This window comes from Lepisosteus oculatus, chromosome 3 (genome assembly GCF_040954835.1).
Source record: "Lepisosteus oculatus isolate fLepOcu1 chromosome 3, fLepOcu1.hap2, whole genome shotgun sequence".
NCBI lineage: Eukaryota > Metazoa > Chordata > Actinopteri > Semionotiformes > Lepisosteidae > Lepisosteus > Lepisosteus oculatus.
In genome coordinates this window covers 46,183,475-46,192,911 of record NC_090698.1, presented here as the reverse complement: position 1 = coordinate 46,192,911, position 9,437 = coordinate 46,183,475, and the positions used below count along the sequence as shown (strand labels likewise).

At 40.4% G+C, this 9,437-nt stretch overlaps 1 long non-coding RNA gene across 1 annotated transcript; it reads left to right on the top strand.

Annotated features, from left to right (window-relative positions):
• The first annotated feature begins 3,104 nt into the window (after positions 1-3,104).
• LOC138237855 (uncharacterized) lies at positions 3,105-7,170 on the top strand. The gene is made up of 3 exons (XR_011189166.1): positions 3,105-3,192; positions 6,055-6,166; positions 7,071-7,170. It is a non-coding gene; the product is annotated as an uncharacterized lncRNA (long non-coding RNA).
• The last annotated feature ends 2,267 nt before the right edge of the window (positions 7,171-9,437 follow it).

Genomic DNA, 9,437 nt, shown 5'->3' with positions numbered 1-9,437 from the left:
TGACACCTAGACCTGACACCTAGTGACAGTTGAGCTGGGAGTGAGCCCCTGTGCAGAGGGTAGCTCCACTGCTGCCCCTGCCATCAGCTTTGAGGACAGTGTGGAAGAGCAGCTTCCTTTGGATGTGAAAGAGGCAGTGGAGAATGGAATACAAAGTGCTTATCTCCAAGGTAACGGGGCTCTTAAATGGATTTGGGCTATCAGTGACAGGCAGTTTTTTCTGGTTATTGAAGCACCATTATTTGGGTCAGTTTCAGATTCTGATACCAAGAATGGTTTCCAATATAGAGGATGTGTACTATAGCATGACAAAATGTCCCAAAAATGTTTATCCCATTTGATATTGCAATAATAAAGTCATGTATGTGAAGGCTCACCTTGAAGCATTATTTTTAAGCACTACAGTTTGCATAAACTCTGGTTGTTTACATATCTTTTGTTTTGAACAACTTTTCATTTAACTTCTTAAGAGTCAGTAGTGGAGATCAAGTTCTGGTGCTATGGTGTCAATTTGTACTGACGTGTTTGAAATAGTGATGTACATTCTGTACATTTTATAAGTCCTCTAGAATTATACTTTCATATGTTATGCTGTCTAATTAACTAAGGTAAGGAGTATTTCATATTTATGGTGTATACACAGCTGAAGAGAGGTTCTGAACTACTCAGCTTGAATTAGGTAGTGTTAAATGATGATGTATGGGTGTAAAAGCTGGACCCTGAAAAAAGCTGACCGAAAGAGGATGGATGCTTTCAAGCTATTGGTGCTAGAGAAGACTGTTACGGATACCATGGACAGCAAGGGTCACCAATAAAGAGGTTCTGGAGTGCATCAAGCCAGAAATCTTGCTTAGGGAAAGATCACCAGGCTCCGGCAATTGGAGAAAGCAAATATGCTTGGAATGGTCAGTGGAACAAGAAGACGAGGCCACCAAAGAACGCGGTGGCTCGACGCCAACAAAGCGGACACTGGTTTAGGTATAGAACAGCTGAAAGGGAAAGTCCAAGACCGGAAAGCGTGGCGAGAGATGGCCTATAGAATCGCCGAGAGTCGGATCCGACTGACCGGATAACATCATCATCATCAAATGATGATGTGGATGTGTAGGTGCACTGTCAAAAAAGCTTCTAAAAAGCTGCAATTTTACTTGTTTGTCCATGTGCTTTCTACATATGCAGCCATTTCCTGATTCAACCCGTTTGAAATCATGATGGAAGGCTCATTTCTAGAAAGTAGTCCCCAAAATGAATAAACCGATGAAAGAAAACATGAGAGAAATATATGTAGAAAGAAAAGTCATTGCTTATTGCAAGACAGAAATTAAAGATGCAATTGTTTAATGTTCTGAGTAGCCCAGGGCACAATACATAGAGGTTAGAAGTGTTGTGCTGTTTTTTACAATTGGCTTTGTTAGACCAATATGCTAACAACAAAATCAGTTTGGTTTCTTTCAATTTGATTTAAAAATACAACTCAAATATCAAATGCTATATTAAATGTTTATTGCTGCAATTTAGTCTTAATCTATTCAAATTTATCGATGAATAGACGGGCCAAAAGACGGGGTTTTTAGTGACAGAATAAATGTTTATATTTTTTATAGAACATTTAAGCTTGTCTGTCTTTCAGGTTTCATTACAATATGGGCTTTGTTGTTTAAAAACATGTTTAACAAAGTATTCATCAGGAAACAATGGAGTGTGATTGGAGTGAGCATTTCTTTACAAAAATGACTTTTCTTTTGTTCATCTTTCTCACAGGGTTACTGCACAGTCCTTTGCGCTCTGACATCTGGCACTGCCACCTTCACACTGGAACTGTCCAGCTACGAAGCCATGACTGCCCATGATCAGAACACCCTTCTCAGCCGAATGACAGGAGTGGCATGAAGCCTTCAGCCAAACATGTTTGAAACAAGGAGTACAAGAAACTGTTTAACTCTTGAAAGCACCAGGCTCATACAAAATGTAAACTGGGCTTTGTCTTTTAAGAAGGGGTTGAAAAGACCTGCATTTCCTTTCATGTGTTGTCATCCATTTTGGTGCAGGATATAACTTTGGAAACACACTAAACTGACTTCAAAGTTTGGAATTACCAGCTAAAATTCTCTTAATAAATTATGTACAAAAGCTCTAAGAGTAGGATAGGTGATTGTTATGGATAAATTAAGATCTACTGAACAAAGTAACATTTTACACACATCAATACAAAATTAAAATGCAGAAGCATTAAAAACTACCCCAAGAAAGCTAGTGCCTTCTTCTTTCAGTCTTATTTCCATAGTGGAGTCTTAGGTCATGGTTGAACTGAGTTTAACGGGATATATTTTAACATGCAATATTGCCAGGGCTGCAAATATCAGTACCTCTTCCAACAGGAGACACTTTAATGTTCAAATGCGGGACTTTCTGGGTCACAAGGGTCGGCTGGCAACCGTACTCGCCTCAAAAGCAAAGGAGTCCTCACGCGTCATTCTGTTGCGGTGGGAGACATGAGTGAGCACAGTGTTGATGAGCAAGTTGCTCAAACCTAACGTTTCCGAAGGGGTGGAACTGCAGTACGGGAATAATCACGAGGGTGGAGCATCGATAGTGTTACACCGAGATAACAGATTTGCAACTTTTTTTTTAGTCAAGAAGCAATGCAAAGAAGAACAATCTCCCACTCCTCCTCACTGAAACATTCACCGCAGTGGCAGCTCCTCCACCTTCTTCATCTCAAAACGCGACTCTAGCTCCACAAAAAAGATGAACGAGGTCGGATTTTGTAATTGGAATTGCATTTTCCAAATTCCAAAGTTGCAAATTTATTTTTATTTCTATTAATAATGTTTAATCTTCGGGTAAAATATTTGTTTCACCGGAGCATTTGTTTTCAATTAACCTGAACGTCATTTTCGCAGATCGCGTTTTATATAGGTCACGTGCTCAATCTGTAAAGCGCCACGCAGCGATCAGCGCGTCATCTCTGAACTCACAATTGCATTATTACTGAGAGAGTGACGGATTGCTCAAGGGGTTAAAATGATCGTAGTTTCTCATAGGTTATTGCTTTAGCTCATTCTCTTCGTCAGGGCATATATAAAATATATAAAAAAAACGTATTGTACGCCCGGTAGTAATGGTCAAGAGAGTGGCAAACTATTGCAGCAAAACCTTCCCGGATTAGGAATACCGCAGCAAAGCAGAAAGGTACCTATAGATTTTAGGAGTAGTTACAGTACCCTTTAAGAGAAGTTGCTTTCATTGAGACTTTATCTGGTATAACATTAGTGTTTCACTATTTTTCTATTAGTTAGAAATAGTCTGGTATAATATTTTTAAAGTAAATTAATATGACGTGCGTGTAACACAAGAACAGTAAACTATGGTGCAGAAAAAAAACTTGCATGGCAGCGACAGAGTTTTATTTTTGTGCGGTTACTGCGCATTTGCAACCCTGCAACTTGGTAAAGATCAGGCGAAGTGTATTTTCTGAATTGGACTGCTTGTTTCTACACTGTGTAACCAAAGTGGTAAAAAATACTGTTTTTTTACATTGGGTGTCCGCGGAAATCTGTCGATTTTCCGTTACGACCAGCTTCAGTAAAATGTCGTGCAAACGGTGCCCTTCTACACGCTACTTTGTGCAGAAGGTATGCAGAGGAAGAAGCATGAGAGCACCAGAATGAGCTCCCGTTTAACTATCCTGAAAGCAACGAATTCGTTTGATAAAAATCGATGTGTATATCAATGAAGATGTAAATTTGTACAGTTCAAGATTTGTACAAACTTGTGGGAGGGCATGGGGGTGTAGCGACGCTTTCCAGCACGTGGTGAACCGATGCGACCGCCTGTAAGAGATGGAAGTCGCAAACGCATCACTGTCCGAGGATCGGAGCAACAGAAACGTTTTTTTCAAGCGAAGCAGTATCTTCATTCATATTTTTATCAATAGAAATACAAACATACCCAAAAACGATATAAAAAAACAGTGGGGTGTGAATTCGAGCACTGGTCTTGTTACTTTTGAATGTGTGCTTACTTTATTCACCTACTGTAAGACGTTTTTTTTACACCAGAACCACACATCGTATTAAGAAAATACATCTTTCCCGTTAAACATCTAGTAGCCAGTTCTGTCTAGTTCTTCTTGTGCCAGTTCTTCTAGAAAACGTCACCCATGTCATGAAATACAGTACATACTCTGTATGCACAATCCGTATCTCTACTGAATTTCTTTCAGACTTCAAAGTACCTTTTTTTCTTATGTTTTATGGTCCCAATAAATTAATTCCCTGATCACACTGTCTTTTCTTCTGATATTGCCAAGTTTTTGTCCTCTCTACCAGATTATGAACAGTGCATGATAAGGCTTTCTAGTAGTCTCACCTTGTAGTCTGTTTTCAGATCTGACCTTAAGACCCTGGCAGTCACATAGATCTTATGATGTATTCTGCATGTTGTCTTCTGTATATTGATTTATTTGGTACAATGATCTCTCCTGAATGTGCACTTTCCTAAGAAACAATGTTTTCTGAAAACTGCTATGTAAAATAAAGATTAATAATCGGTATACATATCACATAGGTAATATCAATCGCCAGACAGGATTGTAATATAGGCATCTGGGTGTTTATGATGATTTTTTCATGTTAATTAGAACAATAAAATTACAAACAAAATGTTTGGGTATAAAACAAGAAGTGTGTAGCTTACTCCCTTCAGCATTGAAGCAATACATAAGGTTTGCAACAGGAGTAAAATCTCATTTATAATACTGCATTCATTTGTATTCACTATACAGTACCTCTAAACTTACATTAGGTAATTAAATGTTCAGACTTTTATAGTTCAGTCGATTGGTAAATCCATAAAAATGAAAGATGTGAGAGATATTCTAGTTTTTAAAAATCCAAGGAGTGTAGATAGATAGGGTCAAGCAGTTTTTGTAGCAAAAGAGCCACAACTTGAAACTAAAAGAGAATTAATTCTTGAAACATGCCGTGGTATTGATGCTTCAATAAAATGGCTGGGCTGCTTGTTACTTTGGAGAGCTGTGGGTGCTTTCAACAGGATTCCTAGTTAGGTGTCTTAAGGCCCAATCTGGGCTCCTTGAAGTAGCAGCTAGAAATGGGATCTATATACAGTTAGGGGTGGCTTCTCTTTGTTCTTCAGATTACAATCTGTATGTCTAATATTTTTTTAAAATCATCAAGGAGCTGAGTTGCATTAACATTCATCTTTTATAAACATGCTGCTTATAAACTCTGCAAGTACAAATCAGCAAATAGATAATGTTAGCAGTAATTACAGCCCCCTATTACTGCTTCTCCAGTTGTAAATTATAGAATAGAACTGCCTGCTTAGAGTTTGCTGCATTTTGGTTTATGAAATCATTAAGAAGAGATTTAGGACAGTCTATACAGGTCTGAATGTTTGTAATCCCATATTTTTCGTGTTTGATTTATACATTCCATTACATCTGTCAATATGCGATGTTACTATTGTAATGCTTGAGTTGAGTACATATAACACATCACAACTCTTTGAGGAGTTTTGCTTGAGTGTCAGTTTTAATACTTGTCATTTTTAAAGTAGCAAATCAGAATAGTTTGTAATGAAAACTGTGTTAAGTAAGTAGACTGGATCCAGTGATATCACTGTCCAAATTTGGACATGTTATTGAAGCAAACAGGATTTTACTGTTTGGACTCCTTGGAAGAGAAGGAGATTACATAAGCTTCTACTGTTCTTGAGTCCTCAGGTTCATGTTCTCCAAAGAAATGAAAGTGGAGATGATGAGCTGAGAACTGTACTTAAATTGAATACAAATTATCACTATATCAGCTGTCTGTCAACATAGTAACTAAAACTGATCTACATGTTTTAAATGTCTCTTGCACTCTTTCTACATAAAATATTTAAGGATATTCAGATTCAATTACAGTACATGGAAATGATAAAATATGTAAATTAATAAAACATGCATTTGCTACAAAAACTGCTGTTTTTCTGGAAATCATACATTAAGCATTAACAAGCACTAAGAACTTCATTGTTCCTGCCTCTCAGATGGACAGAGATCCCCGGTCTCCCCAACTGACTGGCTCCTCTGAGAAAGACCTGCAGTTCACTAGAACAATTAATATAAGTCAGAAAAATGCCAAACGTGCCAAATGCATTGGTAAGTACCTGATTTATTTCTAGACTTTCTAGACTATTAATTTCAGGCTGAGTAATGAGTTGAGAACTGTAGTTATCAGTGTGTATACAGTCTATTTTGAATTCTTTAGCTAATTCTGAATCCAGAGAAAAAGGAGTAATTTAGGCTTGCATTAACTCCACCAAAATCATTCCAAACATTTCTGTCCATGGTGTGGTAAAGGAAAGTGAAGTACATTTCCCTCCTTGTGTGAGGAAAAAGACATGTGCTCCTGGTAGGGAGTAGTCTGTGTCAGTAACATGCAGTATGTTGGCAGGGCTGGAGGAGGTGAAGTGGGTTGTGGGTGTGCAGTGCTATATGCATGAAACACCAGGCACATTGAGAGGTCTTGCATGATTAGCAGTTGCTGAACAAAAAGATTTTCTGCTGTCCCTGTCAGAGCTGAGGATGTGATCAAGATAAATTGAAATTAAGACTAAATTAACAGAGCTTTGATGGGATTAACCTGCTTTGCCAATGTGCACTGATTCCCATTATTGGTGTTTGTGTGGTCACCTGTTTTGTTGATTCCTGGCTTTTCAATGCATCTGCCCTCTGCTGCCTCTATTTCTTCTCCCCTGTCCCAAACTCTGTCATGGCAAAATACAGTAGCAGCTTGTTCTGAACTTGGCAGCAAGCTAGGGAGTAAGATTATTCCTCTTCAGAGACTGATATTTGTAACTGATCAGTATTAAAGCAATGTTTCTCAACCCTGCTTCTGGAGTATCTTTTAGTTTTCCTTCCAGCTGGTGGTACAGTGGTGAGCACTGGCTCACTTCCTGGCGTGCTATCTGCAACACTAAATTAAATAAAGTGGTTAGAAAATAAATGTGATCTAGTTGCTTTTTTTATTTTTCATGAATGCCTTTCCTACTGTGTCCTTCAGGTGAAGCCCTTGAGAATTGCCCTGTGCTAACTAAAGCCACGCTCGTGCGTTCTCGCTGTTTCTCCAATGGAATCAAGCCTGTGCCGCCAAACGCCCAACCCAGGTCTGTCCATGACACACGGCCCTCAGAAATATACACATTGCAGACACATTCAGAGCAATTAAAATGCTGCCCTTACAGCTTAAGACGGTTGTGGCTTTTATAAACAGTGCACTGAAGCTCGTTTTCCAAACTTGTTACTCAGTTTTTGCTTACTGCCACACAGGTAGCCTACTACTTTTAGAAACATCTTTTCTGTTTTTTTGTGAGGGCTGGAGTGAAGAGTGTTGATCAAATTAGCTTGTTGTTGTCCAAGCTTGCATCTTTTGTGGTTTTATGTGCTTCAAAGCAGGACTGTGAACTTGGCAAGGGAGTGAACACAGTTGACAACACTGCTCCAACTCTGTAAAGATGACAGAGCAGTGTTTATCATTTTTTCACTTTTCTCCACTGTGTCTCCATTTGTGTCTTGCCTGCAGGTCCGATAACTCCCCTTCATCAGTAGCAAGGCCTCGCTTGGCTGGAGTCCCCTCCAGAAAGCTGATGGCTGCTTCGAGAGTGGAGTACAGCCCCAACCAAGGTGCTGACAGCTGGAGCTGCTGGCCTGTCATTTGTTTGAATGTATTTGGTTGTGTGTATGAGTGTGTGCTGAGTAACCATCTGTGGGACTGGGCAAAATGGAAAGTAACCTAATCAGTACAGCTCTAGGTTTGAGCAGTACAGGACAGTAGAGGTTGAAACTTCCTGTCTGCTGGGACTCATTTAGAGTTTAAGAGATAAAGAAATAAAGAACTTGCCTATTTTACTTCTTAGTCGGTTCTTGCATTTGCCCTCCTTTTGTTGAGGTTGGTGCGAGTGTCAGTGTGTCTGCTACTGTGGGCTGTGGTGTTGTGAGATTGGTGAAAAGGGTGACATTTCTGAAGGGTGTTGAGATATTTTGACCTTGTTTTGCAGGGGTGACCTCAGATGTGAGTGTAGTGGGACAGCAACTGATCTATTCTAACGGGCCTGCTGAGCCTGAGGAGGACAGGCAGATAGTGGTGTCCCCTCCTGCTGCCAGACCCCCGGGCCGAGTGCCCCGCAGAGTGTCCAGAATCCCCACATGTGAGTCGGCAGCACCATTGGTTAAGATGTCACTAATGATAACAGGGACTGGTACCAGAGTTACATACTGTACAAAAGCTCACTGGTAACAAAAACTCTCTCATGGCCTGTAAAGGGGGATTTATTACAGACTTGATACTATTTCTTTCTGACATCCGACCTTCGTAACTGTACAAAACAAAAATAAACTTACCTTTTTATCCATGATCCAGGATTCTTCAGCAGCATTGAAAAGAAATGTTATTATAACTAATAACAACTAATCTGTTTCAAAGACCTTTAGAACTCTCAAGGACTTGTGAACTGATCTGTAGACAATGGGCACAAATCAAGCCGCGCTAGAGATAACAGCACAACCCAGGATTTATTGAACTCTGAGGTGTGGCCATGCCAGTTCACATTACTGTACACATTACAGTTCCAGCTGTACCAACACACCAACAGATGGCGTGACAGAGTTTTGAGTATTGGGTGTGAAGTTTTGGTTCTGTAAGGCAGTAGATCATCAGGTGACAAAAGCTCACAAGGTGATGATATCTCCAGATTCACCGAGAAAACCCCAAGGAGCTCCTTCAGAGTAAGCAAACTCATTTGCAGTAGATTCTGGCCAGAATACAGGTGGGTTTTGTTTTTGTTAACCCCAGCAACTCTGCTTCCCCCACCCAGTTATCCCAGAGCCTTGCCAGCCCCAGGTTTCAGGGAAGAAAGGGCTCCTGAGGATGTCACAGAACAGTGGTGGAGAGGACTCGGACATGCAGTTCCTGAGCCCCACCAACCCTTCTGACAGAGAGAGAGGTGGAAGACTGGTAGTGGTTACAGTCAGGTTGATTTGCACAACTTGACTTCCATGTGGTGAAAGAGCAGGGGACTTGATGTAGTGTTTTAGCAACAATGGCAACTTGTTAGGAAGACTGCCATCCTGACTAACCACTACAGCCTTCACAGTAGACAAGCAGTCCTCACCCTTTATTCTTCTTAAAGGTGAAGTGGAAATATAGTTTCTTCTCAGAACGTTATGTTCAGACAGTATGTGTAAGCCCTGTCTGTGTTCTTCAGGTGAAGCCCAGGGAAGGACCTTCCCAGAGCTCCTCAGAGCCTCTCAGATGTGCTCCACAACCTGCCGCTGTGTATTCAGTGGGATTAAACCCGTGCCCCCGATCTCTAGAGGCACCAAGCCCTTGCCCGACAGGGCCCAGGGCATGCCCAGGGACTCCGGAAAGGCC